Source organism: Bubalus bubalis, chromosome 8, assembly GCF_019923935.1.
Source record: "Bubalus bubalis isolate 160015118507 breed Murrah chromosome 8, NDDB_SH_1, whole genome shotgun sequence".
Taxonomy (NCBI): domain Eukaryota; kingdom Metazoa; phylum Chordata; class Mammalia; order Artiodactyla; family Bovidae; genus Bubalus; species Bubalus bubalis.
This window is the reverse complement of record NC_059164.1, coordinates 17,820,442-17,844,447: the sequence shown is the minus strand read 5'-3', so window position 1 is coordinate 17,844,447 and position 24,006 is coordinate 17,820,442.

Below are 24,006 nucleotides of genomic sequence, written 5' to 3'. Positions count from 1 at the left end.
GAAACTGGAAAATTCTGAAAGAGATGGGAATACCAGACCACCTGACCTGCCTCCTGAGAAATCTGTATGCAGGTCGAGAAGCAACAGTTAAAACTGGACATGGAACAACAGACTGGTTACATATAGGGAAAGGAGTATGTCAAGGCTGTGTATTGTCACCCTCCTTATTTAACTTTTATGCAGAGTACATCATGGGAAATAATGGACTGGATGAAGCACAAACTGGAATCAAGATTGCTGGGAGAAATATCAATAACCTCAGATACGCAAATGACACACCCTCCTAGCAGAAAGTGAAGAACTATAGAGCCTCTTGATAAAAGTGAAAGAGGAGTGAAAATTTGACTTAAAACTCAACATTCAGAAAACTATGGGTGGAAAATAGATGGAGAAACAGTGGAAACAGTGACCTACTTTATTTTGGGGGGTTCTAAAATCACTTCAGATAGTGACTGCAACCATGAAATTAAAAGATGGTTGCTCCTTGGAAGAAAAGCTATGACAAACCTAGACAGCATATTCAAAAGCAGAGACATCACTTTGCCAACAAAGGTCCATCTAGTCCAAGCTATGGTTTTTCCAGTAGTCATTTTTGGATGTGAAAGTTGTTCTATAAAGAAAGCTGAGCACCGAAGAATTGATGCTTTTGAACTGTGGTGTTGGAGAAGTCTCTTGAGAGTCCCTTGGACTGCAAAGAGATCAAACCAGTCCATCCTAAAGGGAATCAGTCATGAATATTCATTGGAAGGACTTATGCTGAAGCTGAAACTCCAATACTTTGGCCATCTGATGCAAAGAACTGACTTATTGGAAAAGACCCTGATGCTGGGAAAGATTGAAGGCAGGAGGGGAAGGGGATGACAGAGGATGAGATGGTTGGATGGCATCACCAACTCAATGGACATGAGCTTGAGTAAACTTTGGGAGTTGGTGATGGACAGGGAGGCCTGATGTGCTGCAGTCCGTGTTGTCTCAAAGAGTTGGACACAACTGAGCAACTGAACTGAACTGAATACTTTTCCAGCTGCCTGTGAGTACTTTATATTTCTAAACATTTCTGAATGTCTCAGTGTTTGCTTTGATTGTCCATCTACTTTTGCCAACGGCCTTTCTGTCACACAGACTCATTGATGCGTTTGCTACTTAATAACATGGACAACAGTGATTAGTCTTTAAAAATATTCTCAAGTTATTTTATTTTAAACACAAATGATTTTTTAAAACATAATTTTGGGAGGTTTACAGCTTTGCTATACACTTATCCAAAAGGGAATTTATAAGTAAAATGCTGACACAATCAATACTATAAAAGCATGAACAGCCTTTGGCTGTAAAAATGCTTATGATTGCTTTCGCTTCCTTTGCAGAGTGTGTGTTACACAGAACTGCTACGTTAGAAGCAGTTGTGGTGGCAAATAATAGTGCCTTACATAGGATTCTTATCTGCTCATCATATGCTATTTTTACATTATAGCTGAAACTTCTCCTATACTTAAAATGGCATTCACTTTATTTCCACTCAGGGAAGATAGTGTGTAATAAGCAATCTCAATTAAGCTGAACTTAAACATGTCCAACTTTTCAATAGAGTAATAAATTGGATTTGACAGCAATTGACTTTGACATGTGCTGTCACACCTTACCAAACCAAAGGCATTTTGCCGCATGTATAAGCCATTTGGAATCTGAATGGAAAACTTACCAAGAGATTTTAAGGAAATTCAAGAACCTGTCTGAAATAATGCAGTTCGGTAAATTTTCTGCCGTAAGGCATTCTACTGTCTTCATTACATGATGAGAAAGTAACAAGCATGAGTTTAGGAGGCCTGGAGGGAAACAGATGGCTCCCCTATGGGCTTCCCTGATAGCTCAATTGGTAAAGAATCCACCTGCAATGCAGGAGACCCCGGTTCAATTCTTGGGTTGAGAAGAGACACTGGAGAAGTGATAGGCTACCCATTCCAGTATTCTTGGACTTCCCTTCTGGTTCAGCTGGTAAAGAATCCACCTGCAATTCAGGAGACCTGAGTTTGACCCCTGGGTTAGGAAGATCCCCTGGAGAAGGAAAAGGCTACCCACACCAGTATTCTGGCCTAGATATTCCATGGACTATATAGTGCATGGGGTTGCAAAGAGTTGGACATGACTGAGTGGCTTTCACTTTCCTGTGAAAAGAGAATGAAGACTAGTGCCTGATGGTCCAGATTGCATTGATAAAAAGTAGCCTGGATTTCTAGAAGTCAAACAGTTTGCATCTACCAACAATCTTAGCAATACACAACTTGTAAACTAGGTCGTTCAGTTGTAAAGTTTATCTGTTAGAGATGGCAGTGCTTACTGATAAGCTAAATTTTGTTTCTTTGATACAAACTTCAGTCAATGTTTGGAGTTTTAGGATGCTTCCCCCCCACCCCCACGAAGAATGTATTGTCATTGTCCCTAAGTTCCCTACAAATCAAATCTGAGGATGTTGTATGTGTATGGAAGTAACATGATGTTACATATTCACTCTAAGGTATTTAAATTCAAAGACAGCTAGTATGACAGGGACACAGGAGAACAGAAAGTCTGAAAACAAGGGTGTTATTTGAAATTTTATGAATGGCAACTGTATATACATCAGACATTTACACCAGGCAAGATACCAGAGAATTCTCTTAGAAAGAAGTGGAGAGGGAGGGCTCCTTATAAGAGATAGAATGGTTAGTTTTAATGCTACACTTCAAAGTCCTCTAATTCTGCTCTTTAGAGGACTCCAGCATCTCCTTATCCAAACATGGAGCTGTCCATCCATAGATCTGTAGCTCTCTATCATTATTCCTGTCCTCTAATTCTAAACTATGACTGGAAGGACAAATCACCAGATATTTGAAATGGATGAAATAAAAATGTAACTTAGCCTGCCACACAGGAAAATGGATCTAGACAAAACTGAAATAGTTTAGCAAAGAAAATTGTTTTATTCGTGAATACATGTGTGCATGCACAGACATACCACAGACCCATGTGCTCTGGGATTCTCTGAGATATTTGATAACCTGGTGTATCTAAGAACATACATATGATACAAAACTAGGTAAAATATTTGGAATTTAAAGCCAAAATAGTGTCTTAGAATGCAAATAGAGTCATAAAGTTCAAGGAAAAATGATAATTTAGAGGGTGTTGTTTTATGATACTGGCTCTTAGGCTAATTTGATAAATATCTACAAGTATCTTTTAGTGAAAACAATCAAACCTACTTCTTAACAGCCAACAGAGCAATAAAGGAGGAGCAAAAGCAATGCTTTTTATTCATGCACATTTTCTTATTTATCAGTGAAGTCTCACACAGATATAGCTACATGAATGTTGATAAACTATTAAAAAAAAGTTAAAATATATTTTTATCATTATATGCTCAGAAAGTTAGGCAAAGACTTTTTTAAACTTTATTCATCAAGATAACATGAATAGGTTTCTTGTCTTCCACTTAATGAGTTGGACATGACTGAAGTGACATAGCACCCATGCACTTTTAAATGCTAAGTGAGCAAATGACATTCACAAACCAAATCCAGCCATTACCTGTTTTTGTAAACAAAGTTTTATTAGAATACTGCATCTCCATTCAGTTATTTTATTGTCATTTGCTGCTTTTGGAGCAGGAAATGGGCACTAACTCCAGTATTTCTTTCCTGGAAAATCCCATGGACAGAGGAGCCTGACGGATGACAGTTCATAGGATCGCAAAGAGTTGGACATGACTGAATTTTTCTGCTTTTGTGCTACAGTGGCAGAGTTTAGTAGCTGTAACAGATACCATATAGTTTGCCAAGCTGAAAATATTTATTATCTGGGCCTTTTAAAAAAAAATTCGCTAACCCTTGAAACACAACTGTGGTTCTCAAAATGTGGTCCCTAGACTGATAACATTAGCATTACCTGGAAATTTCTTAGAGAGAAATCTTGGGCCCTAGCCAAAAGAACTGAATCAGGAATTTTGAGGGTAAAGCCTAGCAGTCTGTTATAACTAGTTTTGTGAGTGATTCTAATGCACACTCAAGGTGAAGAATCATTGTTTAGAACAGGGGCTAGGGAACTATGACCTTTGGGTTAAATATGGCCCTCCTCCTTTTTTTTTTTTTTCATATGCTTCAAGTTAAGAATGGTTTTTACATTATCTTAATGATTGAAAAAAAATCAAGAGTAGTATTTTATGACTCTTGCAATGAATGTTTCAGTATATACAAATAAAGTTATATTAGAACACAGTCATATTCAATTTGCTTATATATTTTCTATGGGTGCTTTTGCATTACAATGGCAGATGTGAGTAGCTGTAGCAGAGACCGTATAACTTACAAAGACTAGTATGTTTGCTATCTGGCACTTTATTCATAAATCTGTAAACTTCTGGCTTAAGCACTCATCAAAAGGCAATTTGTAGTATCATTGAATAGTAGGAAAATAAGGAACCTCAGGGATTAAAATTTTACCTGTTGAGGTGAACTCCCTCTGCCAAGACACTCTCAAGCACCAGTGTGAAATCAGAGGTGTGGAAACATCTGGAAAGTACTGAGATGTCAGAAGCCAAGGTTCTCTATCCATGTGGGCTTCTCAGCTCCTGAGAAGAACTGGGAAGAAACAAATCAGGTAGAGAAAAACAACAACTAAGCAAATAAGAAGTAAGGAAAAAAAGAGGGAAAAATAGCAATACTGGCATGAATTAAGATCTGTCACTTTTGAAACGTGATTCTGAAGAGTGGAGGTACACTAGCTGTAAATTCTTGATCTTCATTCTCTTTTCCAAACTTTATTGCTTCCACCAAAAAGCCTGTTAGGAGGCCAGTGGGACACATCTCAAAACTATCTGATCCTGTTTTGACTCTTAACGAGGATTATGCATAAAAACTAATCATTTTTAAAGTATATGAAACTTAAAAAAAACTAATGAACAAGTGATGTGAATTAATCCTACCCTGCCAGATCCAAGCTAACAAAAACTTCTTGGTAATAAATTTACAGCATTTGAACTTAAATTCCTAAGAATTTCACATGCATCCATTGCTCGTCTTGTACTTGTATATAATGGTTGCTATGGGTGGCCTAGAAATGAAACCAATCACAGCACTGTAATTTAAAACTAAAACAGCTGGCAAAAATCTTTCCTCTCAGAGCGTGTTGTCAGAGAAGTAAATGAAAAGGTCGGGAGACTTTTCATTTGCTTCTGTGATAACACAGACTACCTGAACTAAGGAACATATTAATGTTTCCTCTGAAGCTTTCTATTATGTGTCAAGGGCCCTATTCCAGAATATCACAGTGGAGCTGATAGAAAAAGACAGATGATAGAATGAAACAGTTGGTCCTAACACAAAATAATCAGGCATCTTTATATTTCCACTTTACATTATAACAGGAAAGCTGATTAGATTCTGTGGTTTTACCTAAAAATAAACCTAGCTCAGAGGGAAGGTTTTTGTCTATGTACACCGATTTTTATTATAAAAGAATTTCTTTTAAAGGCACAGGCACATCTTCACATGATATGGTTAGTGCTTCTTATATTAAAACCCAAGGAGCTCCCAAAGAGAGCGCCCACATGTTACTTCATATGTTTCAAATATTATAGTAATGAAGTTTGTCTTAAAAGAAATCTGCATTTGAGTTTTTTTTCATGTTGACCTATTGCAAAACAAAAATGAAACCCATACAACTATGGAAAAATACGCTTACTATTAAAAAATTATAAAACTGCATTTAAATCTAGAGTACTGATTCTACTAAACAGACTCTTCTCATAGAATTAAAAATTCATGTAATAAATATAAGGCAGCTTTAGACTGTACCTTCCAATGTCCACTCAAGCCATGGTCTTTTGGTTAATAGTATGTTTGCATGTATTGCAAGCTCAGTCACTCAGTTGTGTCCAATTCTTTGCAACCACATGGACTGTAGCCCACCAGGGTCCTCTGTCCTTGGGATTCTCCAGGCAAGAATACTGGAGTGGGTTGCCATTTCCTTCTCCAGGAGATCTTCCTGACCCAGGGATCGAACACACATCTCCTGAACTGGCAGGCAGATTCTTTATCACTGTATGTTTCTAGTAGTTAAAAGGAAAAAAACAATAAAAGAATGTTGTAATTTTAAAATCACTATAAAGAAAGCTGCATAAACATGGTTTATACATTCAATATTAGATAAATTTCAGGTATGATAAATATACATAAAAGATAAATCTTTAAATGCACTATACAAAAATATAGATGAACACCTGGGAAAAGATAGAATAGGAATTCTTTCTAATTATGACTCAAAATTCAGAAGTCATAAAAATAAAGATTGATAAATATAGCTTCAAAAACAATAAAAATCTATATCATCAAAGCACCATAACAAAAGTCAGAAGACAAGTAATAAATTCTGTATTAAAAACATTTCATATTGCAAAGAAATAATCTCTCTAACATATAATGGTCAGAAATTTAAAATGACAAAGTAAAAAGAGATGATCAAATATACAGTATAAGGAAGATAAACAGACAATTCAGAGAAATGGCAAAAAAATATACAACAGGATGCTCATCTTTTCATGATAGGAGAAATACAAGTTGAAATGATACAGAGATTCCATTCCCATCCTCATCAACATGTTGAAAATTCTGAAGCTTGATGTCACATCCAGTTGGTAAAGCAAACAGTCTTACCCAGCTGGTAATTCTGTAAATGATATAACTGCCTAGAAGAGTGGCTCTTAAGGGGAAGTGATTTTATTCTCTCATTTGGGCTTCCCAGGTGGCACAGTGTAAAGAATTTGCCTGCCAACGTAGGAGATGCGGGTTCAATTCCTGGGTCAGGAAGATCCCCCAGAGAAGGAAATGGCAGCCCACTCCACTATTCTTGACTAGAAAATTCCATGGACAGAGGAGCCTGGCAGGCTACAGTTCATGGAATCACAAAAGTCAAATATGACTGACTGCACACACACACACATACACACAGGGAACATTTGGCAATATCTGGAGACATTTTTGGTATCACAAACATAACAGAGCAGAGTAGTGGAAAGGGGGAAATGGTTATGGTGGGGAGGAGGGGAGGTGCTACCGACATCTAATGTGGCCATGGATGCTGCTCATCTAAGAACGTACAGGACAGTCTTCCACAACAAAGAACGATCTAATTCAAACGATCAATAGAGTTGATGTTGAAAAACCTTGTTGCAGATTAGAATGTCATAATATTGCTCAAATATTATATAGTATAGGCTTCATATGTAGAAATTTATCCTCCAGTTTCAGACAAATGCAATAAAAGAGTAAACACACAGAGTTATTCAGTAAAGTGTGGTATGGAATAGAAAAAAAAGTAAACAATCACAACATTCATCATTCAGAACCAGTTAAATTGTGATGCATACATACATGACTATAAATGAATGGAGATGCTGTCTATATTTCTCTAAAGAATTGTCTCCAAGATACCTTACTAAGCAAAACAAAAAAACAAAATACTGATCCGTGGTTTATAATATGGTAACCTGGATATTGGAAAAAAAGAAAGAAGCATATATATTCATATCATTTCTGTTTTTATGACATGATCATTTAGATCAAGGCAAGCAGGATATTTGTTTCAGTTTCATCAAATGTTTTAGAAGTGAAAACCAATGATATCTCTTTATGAATGAGAGCGATGATCAGTTATTTGCTGAAATTTGTCCCTTTAGTGTAAAATATGGAAAAGAAAATATTTCTAAAGAATTATTAATACGTAGAACAAAAAGGTTGCTTCAGTCATGTCTGACACTTTGCAACTTTAGCCGGCTGGGCTTCTCTGTCCATGAGATTCTCCAGGCAAAAATATGGGAGTGGGTTGCCATGCCCTTCTCCCGGGGATCTTCCTGATCCAGGGATTGAAGTTGCATCTCTTATGTCTCTTGCATTGGCAGGTGCGATCTTTACCACAAGCGTCACCTCGAAGCCTAGAACTAGACAGTAAAGAGGAATAAATAATAACTGAAGGAGCACATCAGATTTTTGGCTATGTTATCCACCCAAGCAAACCATAATTAGGTTTTGTTTTACACACACTGGGCCAGTGCCCAGTGGTTGTTCCGTGCATCTTAATAGGAAACTGATTTGTCTGGACAGCTGAGTGGGAAAACTTGAAACACTACTCTAAGCAATTGTAAAATATCCAAATAAAAGGGAGGAAAAGAGGCAACTGTGAATAATTCTAGATAATATGGAATGGAATTTTAAATCTGTGAAAATCATCAATTAAAATACAGGCAGATCTTCTAATAGTAATTATTTTTAACATTAGCCACAATCAGTGAGAAAATAATAGAGTGATTTTTCTTCACAGTTCCAACTTCCAGGATCCACTGCTGTGTAGTGTGTCTTCCAAGCCTTAATAAGAAATATGATGATAAATTGCCCCTGCTAATGTTTTTAAGGCAGCCAAGATTAGAAGATAGAGTTCTTGTTAATAGCTATATATTATATGGAAGAAATCTGAGCATGCAGCGAATGACAAAAGAGCTGCTATCACTTTTGATAGATACTGTCCAAGCTGTACTTATTTTTTTTTTTAGACCTTGATTTCAATATTGTTCCAAAATAGAAAAGTTAATCTCCTCCCTCTTATTTCCAGTCCCCCAAGGTAAGCTGCCTCATACCTGTGTTTTTAGTTGCCTGTTCCATCAAAGGATTTAGTACTTTTTTAAGATTTGAGTTATTGAGGCAAATGTATTTATTGTAATAATTAAAATTCAGGGACAATAAAATTAAAATCATGGCACATGTTAATTATCCTGCCTTCAGTGACAGTGTGGAAAAATTTTCTTATTTCATCACATTATGTTGATGTCTAGCTGACAATTATGTGTGATCACATGACAAGACAATATAAATTCACTTGCTATACTTTTTAAAGGAAAGAGACTTTAGGATTTGAGAAATCTAAAAGAGCATCTATAATAATGATTGTTTAAAATGCTACCAACATCTTCTTACTAATCTGTAACTATGATCTACTATTGTCTTTATCTAATAACTAAAACTAAGTCTGAAAACAAATATTTTAATACCTTAGATTTACCTGTAATTAATACTGCCTAGATATTGTTCAGCTTGATTCTGCTGACACATTTATCCCAGAGGCTGTCTTTGAAACCAGAGAGAAGAAGATGGTATCTTCAAAGTGGACAGCCTACAGCACATGCAGAGAGTTACTCAAACCAACAAATCCCCATTATGTCTTTTACAAATTATAATAATAGCTACTCTAAATTACCATATTACTAGAAACAGGAAAGAAAGGATGCTAAAATATTTTAAAATCTGGGAAGATTTTCTTCTCAGCAGGAATTATGTTGCAATTCATTTACTGCACGAAATGTGTTATTTATTTCTTTTTGATATATTTACTGATAGCAAAGCTATCCTACTGCCAGAATCTTCTATAGTAGAAGGCATCCTCTGTTACTTAAGCATGCCGCCTGAGCTAGAAGTATCTTTTTAAACATTGTTAGACAGCCTAGGTTTCCTCTGTGAAGTCTATAGACTAACACCAAGGAGCTGACATTTAGCTAACAAATTTTCTCTGAGATGAATGATTTGAGTCAAGTGGCATAAAATGACTTCAAAGTGTTCAGAAATTGAATCCAAGAATCAAACTGCTGAACAGCAGCCTTCTGGGCCTGTTTTATATCCATGTCAAAAGTTCAACTTTTCTTTAACTGGAAAATTTGAGACTAATGCTCTGCATGGTAATTCCTGTAGTCTTAATTATTCTATCAAGTCCAATTACAAATTGAGGTTTTCAAGGACCAGAAAGCTCTGATATTAAAAGAACAGATTAGGAGAACAACTAAATGTATAAACTATTTATATTCTAGGAACCTTGCTGTACAGAATCTTATATCAGTTACCCACAATATCTGGATTGCCTGATGATAGTAAAATTACAAAGTTAACAAACTGATTATACAATCTCTCTTGTTTTATTTTTTTTATTTTCATACTGTTTACTTTTCAAATTAAAATTTTAGTTGAGGTAATTGTACATTCACATGAAATTAAGAGATATAGAGGAATCATGTATTGTTCACCCTGTTCTCTCCAATGATAAAATCCCACAAAACTGTAGTACAGAATATTGACATGGACACAATTCTTTGATCTTGTTCAGATATTACTAGTTAACATGCATTCATTTGTGTAATCACCATCACAGTGATGACAAAAAGCAGTTTTCTTGTCACAAGGATCTCTTGTGCTGCCCCTTTGTAACTATATCTACCTCCTTGGACAACCCTCATCCCTAACCCCTGGCAACCACTAATCTGTTCTTCATCTGTATAATTTTGTCATTCTAGCAATGTTATATAAATGGGATCACATAATAGGTAGCCTTTGGGGATTGGCTTTTCTCACTCTGCATAAATTTCTGAAGACACGTCCAGATTGTTTCAAGTGTCAGTGGCTTGTTCCTTTTCACTGCTGAGTAGTATTCCATGATATGGATGGCCTCATCTGTTTAACAATTTACCCATTGAAGGACATTTGGGTTGTTTCTAGTTTGGGGCTACTACAAGTAGAGTTTCTGTGAATATTAACATGCAGGTGCCTATGTACACATAAGTTTTATTTGCCTTAGATAAATGCCCGAGAATGCAACTGCTGGATCACATGGTAATTGCACATTTAGTTTTATCAGAATTTGACAAACTATTTGCCAGAGTGTTTGTATCATTTTAAAGTTCTTTTAGCAATGCATGATCCAGTTTCTCCACATTTTCTCCAGCATTTGGTGTCATTTTTAAAAATTTTAGTCATTTCAATAGCTAGGCAGTGATAGCTCATTGAAATTTTCATTTGCATTTCTATAATATGTAATGATGTCAAACATCTATTTATGTACTTATTAACCACCTAAACATATTATTCTATGAAATGTCAGTTCATGTCTTTTTGTTTTTCCATTTTCTAATTGGATTGTCTATTTTCTCATCGTTAAATTTTAGAATTGTAGATACTAGTTGTAGAAACTAGTCTTTTATCAGCTATGTGGTTTGCAAATATCTTTTTTTTTATTTTTTTAATTTTTTTTTAAATTTTATTTTCTTTTTAAACTTTACATAACTGTATTAGTTTTGCCAAATATCAAAATGAATCTGCCACAGGTATACATGTGTTCCCCATCCTGAACCCTCCTCCCTCCTCCCTCCCCATTCCATCCCTCTGGGTCATCCCAGTGCACCAGCCCCAAGCATCCAGTATCGTGCATCGAACCTAGACTGGCAACTCGTTTCATACATAATATTTTACATGTTTCAATGCCATTCTCCCAAATCTTCCCACCCTCTCCCTCTCTCACAGAGTCCATAAGACTGTTCTATACATCAGTGTCTCTTTTGCTGTCTCGTACACAGGGTTATTGTTACCATCTTTCTAAATTCCATATATATGCATTAGTATACTGTATTGGTGTTTTTCTTTCTGGCTTACTTCACTCTGTATAATAGGCTCCAGTTTCATCCACCTCATTAGAACTGATTCAAATGTATTCTTTTTGATGGCTGAATAATACTCCATTGTGTATATGTACCACAGCTTTCCCATCCATTCATCTGCTGATGGACATCTAGGTTGCTTCCATGTCCTGGCTATTATAAACAGTGCTGCGATGAACATTGGGGTATACGTGTCTCTTTCCCTTCTGGTTTCCTCAGTGTGTATGCCCAGCAGTGGGATTGCTGGATCATAAGGCAGTTCTATTTCCAGTTTTTTAAGGAATCTCCACACTGTTCTCCATAGTGGCTGTACTAGTTTGCATTCCCATCAACAGTGTAAGAGGGTTCCCTTTTCTCCACACCCTCTCCAGCATTTATTACTTGTAGACTTTTGGATCGCAGCCATTCTGACTGGTGTGAAATGGTACCTCATAGTGGTTTTGATTTGCATTTCTCTGATAATGAGTGATGTTGAGCATCTTTTCATGCATTTGTTAGCCATCTGTATGTCTTCTTTGGAGAAATGTCTATTTAGTTCTTTGGCCCATTTTTTTCAAAGTTAAATTTTAGAATTGTAGATACTAGTTGTAGAAACTAGTCTTTTATCAGCTATGTGGTTTGCAAATATCTTATCCCAATATGTAGCTTATCTTTTCATCTTTTGAACAGAGGAAATGGCTCCATCCCATTTCACATAAGAAAAGTCTTTAACTTTGATGAGATCCAATGTGTCAATTTATGGATTACACTTTTGGTTGTCAAGTCTAAAAATTATCTGCCTAGTCCAAGATAATATTTTCTCTTTTTGTCCCCTAAAATGTACGTTTAAGTCTAGGAGACTTTTGAGTTAAATTTTGTTTTAACTGTGAGGTTTACATGAAAGATTACTTTTGTATCTGTGGATGACTAAATGTTCTAGCATCATTTATTTAAAGGGCTTATATTTCCTCTATTAGCTGGGCATTGTAACTTTGTAAAAAATTAGTAGAGTATATTTATGTGGGTTTATTTCTAGATTATTTTTTCTATTAATTTGTGTGTCTACCATTCCATTATTATGACACATCTTGATGCCTCTATATACAGGTAAGCCTTAGTAAGGGTTAGACTGATTCCTCCCACTTTATTTACCCTTTTCAAGATTGTTTTAGCTATTCTAGAGCCTGTTCCTTTCTATATAAAATTTAGGATAAGCTCTTCTATGTCTACAAGAAACCCCCCCAAAAAAAGACACAATAAAAATCAGAAATAAAAAATCTCAATGAATAAAACAAAATTAGTTCAGCTAATTTTATAAATGATATCAGAGAATACATAGTGTCTTAGTCTGCTCAAACTATGTTACAAAATACCATAGACTGGGTGGTTTAGACTATAGAAATTTATTTTCTCACAGTTTTGAAGACTGGAAGTTCAAGGTCAAGGTGCCAGCAAGATTGATGTCTTGTGAGAGCTCTCCTGTTGGGTTGCAAACGGCTGCCATCTCACTGTGTGCTCACGTGGTCTTTTCTTGTTAGTGCAGGGAGGGCAAAAGCACTCTTTCCTGTCTGTTTTTATAAGGACACAAATCCCATGGGATCAAAGCCCCACCCACTGTTAGGACCTCTTTTCACTACTTCCTTGAAGGTATTATTTCCAAATATAGCCGCCTTGAGAGGTAGGGCTTCAGTGCTTGAAGGACACAAACATTCGGTCTATAGCAGATAGAATAAGCAAAGAACTCTGGAAGGTCTGTAACGATTGCTGTCACTTTTGTGATGTACGCGGGGGACACTCCTAAATGTTTTATAAGCAATAACTCATCTAATACTTTTTATTCCCCTAGGAAATTTGAGTAATATTATTACTTCCATTTATAAGTAAGGAAAATGAGGTCTGGGGAGTCTAAGTAACTTGCTTAAGATCCACTCAGGTGAGAGGAGTTATAAGCTCTTAAACTCTATATCAGAGTGCCTCTCTGTAGTGATTTATTGGAAAAGAAGAGACAATTTTTGGCTGCTATATTTATTTCAAATAATTTATAAAGCATCACTGATTACTTTAAATACAAATGCAAAATAGGAAATATGGTGGGAAAATTGTTTTTGTTTTTGTTTTGTTTTTTGACCCATAACCATCCTTTTAGTATCATCAGTAAGGACACAAAATGATAAGGAAACCTGGAGACTTTCTGGGAGGCAGTTTCTATAGGAGATCAACAAAGCAGGCTCATTTTTCTTTTGCAGAGCCCCAAATAAACCAATAAGAGTTAAACACAATAAACTGAGTTGAACAAGAAATGAAAGCTTGCCAAGGGCAACAAATAGATTTTTAATTTTTGTGTGTGTACAGCTTTCTTCTCCTTAGTGTCTCTCTGTGATGAATGAGGTGAACAACAGACCTTCTGTAAATTACAGGCTCTGGCTAAATTATGAGCAGAGTAACAATGCATAAACCACAACATTCTTCTTCAGCAACAACAGCTTTGGTTTTATCCTAGGGAGCCTTCTGCCCAGAAAGGAAGTCTGGGTCATTAAGAAGCTCATAAATGCACTGTAAATTGTAGCCCTCATGTATTGGTAAGAAATTGAGTTTAGAAGTTATTTACATGTGTGAAATCTTGTTACTTTTCCTTCTCCATCTATTGCAATTTTATTTCTGAAAGAATCACAGACTGAAAATTTCTTGTGAATTATTTTTAAAGAGTGATTTTCATTTAATAAAGCCACATGTGTTTGAATAACATAAAGTTTATATTTATGCTGAACCTACATGTTTGGTTACTTTCTTCAGTTCAGTTCAGTTCAGTCGCTCAGTCGTGTCTGACTCTTTGCGACCCCATGAATTGCAGCACACCAGGCCTCCCTGTCCATTACCAACTCCCGGAGTTCACTCAGACTCACGTCCATTGAGTCAGTGATGCCATCCAGCCACTCATCCTCTGTCGTCCCCTTTTCCTCCTGCCCCCAATCCCTCCCAGCATCAGAGTCTTTTCCAATGAGTCAACTCTTCGCATGAGGTGGACAAAGTACTGGAGTTTCAGCTTTAGCATCATTCCTTCCAAAGAACACCCAGGACCAATCTCCTTTAGAATGGACTGGTTGGAACTCCTTGCAGACCAAGGGACTCTCAAGAGTCTTCTCCAACACCACAGTTCAAAGGCATCAATTCTTCGGCGCTCAGCTTTCTTCACAGTCCAACTCTCACATCCATACATGACCACTGGAAAAACTTTGACTAGACGGACCTTTGTTGGCAAAGTAATGTCTCTGCTTTTGAATATGCTATGTAGTTGGTCATAACTTTCCTTCCAAGGAAAATTATTGATTATTTAGATTTTCTAATAACCAGAACATTAAATTTAAATAATCATGTTATAAAAATTTTTACAAATAATTTTTATAACATACCACATTTTTTTTATTTTGTAAATCAATTTATTCATTTTAATTGGAGGCTAATTACTTTACAATACTGTAGTGGTTTTTGCCATACATTCACATGAATCAGCCACAGGTGTACATGTATCCCCCATCCTGAACCCCCCTCCCACCTTCCCCCGCATCCCATCCCTCAGGGTTGTCCCAATGCACCAGCCCTTAGTGCCCTGTCTCATGCATCGAACCTGAACTGGCGATCTATTTCACATATGGTAATATACATGTTTCAATGCTGTTCTCTCAAATCATCCCACCCTTGCCTTCTCCCACAGAGTCCAAAAGTCTGTTCTTTACATCTCTGTCTCTTTTGCTATCTTGCATATAGGGTCATCATTACCATCTTTCTAAATTCCATATATGCATTAATATACTGTATTAGTATTTTTCTTTCTGACTTACTTCACTCTGTTTAATAGGCTTCAGTTTCATCCAACTCATCAGCATTCTTTTTAATAGCTAAATAATATTCCATTGTGTATATGAACCGCAGATTTCTTATCTATTCATCTGCCAATGGACATCTAGTTTGACTCCATGTCCTGGCTACTGTAAACAGTGCTGTGAGGAATGTTAGGGTACATGTGTCTCTTTCAATTCTGGCTTCTTCAGTGTGTATGCCTAGCAGTGGGATTGCTGGGTCATATGGCAGTTCTATTTCCACTTTTTTAAGAAATCTCCACACTGTTCTCCATAGGGGCTGAACTAGTTGGCATTTCCACAACAGTGTAAGAGGGTTCCCTTTTCTCTGCACACTCTCCAGCATTTATTGTTTGTAGATGATTTGATAACAGCCATTCTGAACAATGTGAGATGGTACCTCATTGCAATTTTGATTTGCATTTCTCTGATAATGAGTGATATTGAGTATCTTTTCATGTGTTTCTTAGCCATTTGTATGTATTCTTTGGATAAATGTTTGTTTAGTTCTTTGGCCCATGGTTTGATTGGGTCGTTTATTTTTCTGGAATTGAGCTGCAGGAGCTGCTTATATATTTTTGAGATTAATTCTTTGTCAGTTGCTTCATTTGCTATTATTTCCTCCCATTCTGAAGGCTATCTTTTCACCTTGCTTATAGTTTCCTTCATTGTGCAAAACCTTTTAAATTTAATTAGGTCCCATTGTTTATTTTTGCTTTTATTTCCATTACTCTGGGAGATGGATCATAGAGGACCCTGCTGTGATTTATGTCAGAAAGTGTTTTGCCTATTTTTCCTCTAGGAGTTTTATAGTTTCTGGCCTTACACTTAGATCTTTAATCCATTTTGATTTTTTTTGTGTGTGTATGGTGTTAAAAAGTGTTGCAGTTTCATCCTTTTACAAGTGGTTGACCAGTTTTCCCAGAACCACTTGTTAAAGAGATTGTCTTTTCTCTACTGTATATTCTTACCTCCTCTCAAAGATAAGGTGGTCATAGGTGGGTGGATTTATCTCTGGGCTTTCTATTTTATTCCATTGATCTATATTTCTGTCTTTGTTCCAGTACCATTAAGTCTTGATGACTTGTAGTATAGTCTGAAGTCAGACAGGTTGATTCCTCCAGTTCCATTATTCTTTCTCAAGATTGCTTTGGCTATTTGAGTTTTTTTTGTATTTCCATACAAACTGTGAAATTATTTATTCTAGTTGTGTGAAAAATACTGTTGGTAGCTTGATAACAATTGCATTGAATGTATGGATTGCTTTGGGTAGTATACTCATTTTCACTATATTGATTCTTTCGAACCATGAACAGGGTATATTTTTCCATCTATTCATGTCATCTTTGATTTCTTTCATCAGTGTTTTATAGTTTTCTATATATAGGTCTTTTGTTTCTTTTAGTTCAGTCCATTTCTGTTGCTCAGTAGTGTCCAACTCTTTGCGACCGCATGAACTGCAGCATGCCAGGCCTCCCTGTCCATCACCAACTCCCAGAGTTTATCCAAACTCATGTCCATTGAGTCAGTGATGCCATCTAACCATCTCATCCTTTGTCGTCCCCTTCTCCTCCTGCCCTCAATCTTTCCCAGCATCAGGGTCTTTTCAAATGAGTCAGGTCTTCACATCAGGTGGCCAAAATATTGGAGTTTCAGCTTCAGCATCAGCCCTTCCAATGAATATTCAGGACTGATTTCCTTTAGGATGGACTTGTTGGATCTCCTTGTAGTCCAAGTGACTCTCAGGAGTCTTCTTAGGTAGATTTATTCCTAAGTATTTTATTATTTTCGTTGTAATGGTGAATGGAAGTGTTTCCTTAATTTCTCTTTCTGTTTTCTCATTGTTAGTGTATAAGAATGCAAGGGATTTCTGTGTGTTAATTTTATATTCTGCAACTTTACTATATTCATTTATTAGCTCTAGTAATTTTCTGGTGGTGTCTTCACGGTTTTCTATGTAGAGGATCATATCATCTGCAAACAGTAGGAGTTTTACTTCTTCTTGAGGATTTTTGCATCTGTATTCATCAGCAATATTGGCCTGTAGTTTTCTTTTTTTGTGGCATCTTTGCCTGGTTTTGGTACTAGGGTGATGGGGGCCTCATAGAATGAGTTTGGCTGTTTACCTTCCTCTGCAATTTTCTGGAAGAGTTTGAGTAGGATAGGTGTTAGTTCTTCTCTACATTTTTGGTAGCATTCACCTGTGAAGCCATCTGGTCCTGGGCTTTTGTTTGTTGGAAGATTTTTGATTACAGTTTCGATTTCCATGCTTGTGATGCATCTGTTAAGATTTTCTATTTCTTCCTGGTTCAGTTTTGGAAGGTTATACTTTTCTAAGAATTTTTCCATTTCTTCCAAGTTGTCCATTTTATTGGCATATAGTTGTTTATAGTAGTCTCTTATTATCCTTTGTATTTCTCTGTGTGTTGTGATTTCTCCATTGTTATTTCTAATTCTGTTGATTTGATTCTTCTCCCTTTTTTTCCTGATGAGTCTGGCTAATGGTTTATTATGGTTTATTTATCTTCTCAAAGAACCAGATTTCAGTTTTGTTGATTTTTGCTATAGCCTCCTTTGTTTCTCTTTCATTTATTTCTGCCCTAATTTTCATGATTTCTTTGCTTGTACTAACCCTGTTGTTGTTCTTCTTTATCTAGTTGCTTTAGATGTAAAGTTAGGTTATTTATTTGATTTATCTCTTGTTTCTTGAGGTGAGCTTGTGTCGCTATGAACATTCTCCTTAACACTGCTTTTTCTGAATCCCATAGGTTTGGGATTGTTGTATATTCATTTTCATTCATTTCTATGCATATTTTGATTTCTTTTTTTATTTATTTTGTGATTGTTGATTATTCAAAAGCATATTGTTTAGCCTCCATATGTTTGTATTTTTAATAGCTTTTTTCCCTGTAGTTGGCATCTAATCTTACTGCATTATGGTCAGAAAAGATGCTTGGAATTATTTCAATATTTTGTATTTACTAAGGCTAGATTTATGTCCCAGGAAGTGATTTATCCTGGAGACTGTTCCATGTGCACTTGAGAAAAAGGTGAAATTCATTTTTGGGGGGTGAAATGTCCTATAGATATCAACTAGGTCTAATTGGTCTGTTGCATCATTTAAAGTTTGTGTTTCCTTGCTAATTTTCTGTTCAGTTGATCCATCCATAGGTGTGTGTGTGTGTATTAAAGTCTCCAACTATTATTGTGCTACTGTTAATTTCCCCTTTCATACTTATTAGCATTTGCTTTACATATTGCAGTGCTCCTATGTTGGGTGCATATATATTTATAATTGTTATATCTTCTTCTTGGATTGATCCTTTGATCATTGTGTAGTGTCCTTCTTTATCTCTTTTCATGGCCTTTATTTCAAAGTCTATTTTATCTGATATAAGTATTGCTACTGACGCTTTCTTTTGGTCTCCATTTGCATGAAATATCTTTTCCCAGCCCTTCAATTTCAGTCTGTATATGTCTCTTGTTTTGAGGTAGGTCTCTTGTAGACAGTATATGTAGGGGTCTTGTTTTTGTATCCATTCAGCCAGTCTTTGTCTTCTGATTGGGGCAGTCAACCCATTTACATTTAAGGTAATTATTGATAAGTATGATCCCTTTGCCATTTACTTTGTTGTTTTCAGTTCAAGTTTATAAACCTTTTCTCTGTTTCCTGTCTAGAGAAGATCCTTTAGCATTTGTTGAAGGGCTCGTTTGGTGGTGCTGAATTCTCTCAGCTTTTGCTTGTATGTAAAGCTTTTGATTTCTCCTCCATATTTGAATGAGATCTTTGCTGGGTATAGTCATCTGGATTGTAGGCTTTTCTCTTTCATCACTTTAAGTATATCCTGTCATTCCCTTCTGTCCTGAAGAGTTTCTGTTGAAAGATCATCTGTTATCCTTATGGGAATCCCCTTGTGTGTTATTTGTTGCTTTCCTCTTGCTGTTTTTAATATTTGCTCTTTGTGTTTGATCTTCTTTAATTTGATTAATATGTGTCTTGGGGTGTTTTTTTTCTTGGGTTTATCCTGTTTGGGACTCTCTGGGCTTCTTGGACTTGGGTGGCTATTTCCTTCCTCATTTTAGGGAAGTTTTCAACTAGTATCCCCTCAGGTATTTTCTCATGGCCTTTCTTTTGGTCTTCTTCTTCTTGGACTCCTATGATTCAAATGTTGGAGCATTTAGTATTGTCCCAGAAGTCTCTGAGGTGTCCACATTTCTTTTAATTCTTTTTTCTTTTTTCCTTTCTGCTTAATTTATTTCCACCGTTCTGTCTGCCACCTCACTTATCCTATCATCTGCCTCAGTTATTCTACTCTTGGTTCCCTCCAGAGTGCTTTTGACCTCAGTTATTGCATTATCCATTATTGATTGACTCTTTTATTTCTTCTAGGTCCTTGCTAAACATTTCATGCATCCTCTCAATCCTTGTCTCTATTCTATTTGACTGTGTGGATTGCAATAAACTGGAAAATTCTGAAAGAGATGGGAATACCAGACCACCCAATCTGCCTCTTGAGAAATTTGTATGCAGGTCAGGAAGCAACAGTTAGAACTGGACATGGAACAACAGACTGGTTCCAAATAGGAAAAGGAGTTCGTCAAGGCTGTATATTGTCACCCTGTTTATTTAACTTATATGCAGAGTACATCATGAGAAACACTGGACTGGAAGAAACACAAGCTGGAATCAAGACTGCTGGGAGAAATGTCAATAACCTCAGATATGCAGATGACACCACCCTTATGGCAGAAAGTGAAGAGGAACTCAAAAGCCTCTTGATGAAAGTGAAAGTGGAGAGTGAAAAAGTTGGGTTAAAGCTCAACATTCAGAAAACGAAGATCATGGCATCCGGTCCCAACACTTCATGGGAAATAGATGGGGAAACAGTGGAAACAGTGTCAGACTTTATTTTTCTGGGCTCCAGAATCGCTACAGATGGTGACTGCAGCCATGAAATTAAAAGATGCTTACTCCTTGGGAGGAAAGTTATGACCAACCTAGATAGCATATTGAAAAGCAGAGACATTACTTCGCCAACAAAGGTTCGTCTAGTCAAGGCTATGGTTTTTCCTGTGGTCATGTATGGATGTGAGAGTTGGACTGTGAAGAAGGCTGAGCGCCAAAGAATTGATGCTTTTGAACTGTGGTGTTGGAGAAGACTCTTGAGAGTCCCTTGGACTGCAAGGACATCCAACCAGTCCATTCTGAAGGAGATCAGCCCTGGGATTTCTTTGGAAGGAATGATGCTAAAGCTGAAACTCCAGTACTTTGGCCACCTCATGTGAAGAGTTGACTCATTGGAAAAGACTCTGATGCTAGGAGGGATTGGGGGCAGGAGGAGAAGGGGACGACAGAGGATGAGCTGGCTGGATGGCATCACTGACTCAATGGATGTGAGTCTGAGTGAACTCCGGGAGTTGGTGAGGGACAGGGAGGCCTGGCGTGCTGCGATTCATGGGGTCGCAAAGAGTCGGACACGACTGAGCAACTGATCTGATCTGATCTGATTCTATTTATCTGTAACTCCATTTTGTTTTCAAGATTTTGGATCGTCTTTACTATCATTATTCTGAATTTCTTTTCAGGTAGACTCCCTATCCCCTCCTCTTTTGTTTGGTTTGGTGAGCATTTATCTTGATCCTCTACCTTCTGAATATTTCTCTGCCTTTTCATTTTGTTTAAATTGCTATGTTTGGAATGGCCTTTCTGTATGCTTGAAGTTTGTGGTCCCTCTTTATTGTGGAACTTCCTCCCTGTGGGTGGGGTTGGATTAGTGATTTGTCAAGGTTTCCTGGTTAAGGAAGCTTGCGTCAGTGTTCTGGTAGGTGGAGCTGGATAGTTTTCTCTCTGGAGTGCTATGAAGTGTTCAGTAGTGAGTTCTGAGGTGTCTATGGAATTGGTGTGACTTTGGGCAGCTTTTATTTTAATGCTCAGGGTTATGTTCCTGCATTGTGGAGAATTAGTGTGGTGTGTCTAGCTCTGGAACTTGTTGGCTCTTGGGTGGAGCTTGGTTTCAGTGTAGGTATGGAGGCTTTTGGTTGAGCTCTTGTCAATTAATGTTCCCTGGAGTCAGGAGTTTTCTGCTGTTCTCAAGTTTTGGATTTAAGCCTCCTGCCTCTGGCTTTCAGTCTTATACTTACAGTAGCCTCAAGACTTCTCCATCCCTATAGCACAGATGATAATACATCTAGGTTTATTGTGAAAAGATTCTCCACAGCGAGGGACACCCAGAGAGATTCACAGAGTTAAGTAGAGAAGAGAAGGGTGAGGAAGCAGATAGAGGTGACCTGGGGGAGAAAAGGGAGAGTCAAAAGGGGAGGAAGCAATCAAGCCAGTAATCACACCCCTAAGCAAAAACGGGTACTGAAGATTCTTAAAGGTACAAAATTGATAACAAATACCAAAAAGCATAGATTAAAAATCTAGAGTAGAGGTTAAACTCTGAAAAATACAGTATTAAAAATACAAAACAAAATCAATCACAAAAATTATTAAAAATATATATATATGAAATTTGCTTTAAAAATAGGGTCTTTTTTGTGCAAGGTAAGAATAGGTTATAAAAATGAAAATTAAAGGAGTAATAAAGAACTTAAAAATAAAAAAATTAAAAAATGATAATATTAAAAATATATCTAGGAATTTCTCTGGAGCTGTTGAGGGCAGTGTGGGGTCAGTTCAGTTTCCAATATTTCCTTGTTCCAGCTTATACTTCTTCCCAAGGTCTAGAGGTCCCTTCTAATGCTTAGTCAATGCTAACTACAGGGTTTTAATCTGCTTCACCTGTCACTTCCTAAGTGGTTCCCTCTTCTTTGTTTTTTGTTTTTGCTTCCTCTGTTTACAATATTCTTCAGTGTCTAATTTCCACCCTGACACAAGGAGATGAAGGTGGTCACTTAAATAGGCTCACTTGTTCATTTGTGCTGTAGGGAGGGAGGAACACTGCAAACAAATATCACTGGCATGTGTGGGGAGTGCTCACAGTGTATGGACCTCACTGGGTTTGCCCCGCTGACAGCGTCTGTGCTTTCCCAATCTACACTCAGGCTACAATCAGCTCAGGCTCCAGGTTGCTCTGCAGGAGAACTGTCCAAAGCAGGCCCTGGGTTTTGTGCACTTCCCAGGTCTAAGCTGCTCAGGTTCAGGTTCTCCACAAAGGCACAGAGTTGGCTGGGCGTGTGTTTGGTGCCCTTCCCAGGTCCAAGCAGTTTAGGCAATGAGGTGTTTGGCGAGCACACTGTCCCAGGTGGTCTGTGCATTTTAATCACCTCCCTGGTCCCAGCCACTCAGTTTCCCAGGTATGCAGAGAGAGCGCCTTCTCAGGTGTGCTGTGTGTCTCCTCTGGAGAGCAGATCTCTGGCTGTGACCCTCCTGGCAGATGTCAACCATCCAGGATCCCAAGAAGACTTGGTTAACAACTGGGAGCCTGCTCACAGTTTGATGGAGAATGCCATCTCTGGGGCCGAGATTGCCCCTCACCTTCTAGCTCTGGTTGTCTCCCACCTGCCTCTCTGCCTCTGCCGGGGGGATGGGCCAGTCCATAGCTGGCTATCTCTCCTTTGGTATTTGCTCAATCCTTTGTTCTGTGAGCCAGCCAGGCTGTGCCTCAGGTTAGAGCTTTTCACAGGAAAGTTCTCTCTTTCTCCCTCTTGTTGGGGATTTTCTCCCTGGGACTTGGAAGCGACGAACCTGAAAGAAGGACACTCAGACAATCTCTTGCAAGGACTGACAAGTTTATTTCTGCAGTCAAGCCTTTTTATGGAAGTAGGAACAAAGAACTTAGAGTATACAGCCAGTAGAGCATGTATGGGGTTAACACCTAATCAGTAAAAATATTTCAAGGACAGCGTGCTCTAAGTGACCCATGTGCTTATCCCATAACCCGTTTTCTCAAGAAACATCTTTAATATTTATTATTAAATCTTGGCGCCGGGCATAACCAAAGGAAGGAGACGTTTTTCTGCCCAAGCACACCAAGCCGGGGTATTTCTGGCCCTTAGCCATTTTCCCAAGGACTTCCTCCAACCGGCTATTTTGTACTGGGCTTCCCAACACCTCTCTCTTTTTCTCTCTCTCTAGCTATCCCACAGTTTTAGTTGCTATCTCACGTTAGCTCCCTCAGATTGTCCTTAGGGCATTCAGGCCCAGTTCTTGCCCTAAGCATGCAACCCACACCTCCCTGTTCAGCCCCTGCTTGCTGGTGGTGGACGCGAGCATCTGGGCTACTTCTCCACTGGGAGTTGCAGTTAGGTGAGTATTCTTTGTGTTGGTTCCCCCCCACACCCCCGGTTATGTTTCCCTCTGAGATTCCAAAACTCCCCACAAACTCACCGGTGAGAGAGTTTGCTGGTGTTTGAAAACTTCTCCTCCTTCGTGACTCCCTCCCTGGGACAGGTCTCAGTCCCAAACTCTTTTATCTCTCTTTTTATATTTTATATTTTGCCCTATCTCCTTTTGAAGAGAATGGGCTGCCTTTCTGGGTGCTTGGTGTCCTCTGCCAGTGTTCAGAAGTTGTTTTGTGAAAGTTGCTCAGCATCAAATGATCTTTTGATGAATTTGTGGTGGAGAAAGTGGTCCCCCCATCCTATTCCTCTGCCATCTTAGGACCGCCTCCCTGACACCACATTTTATAGGCATCTTCTTCTGTTTTCTTCCTTCAGTTCAGT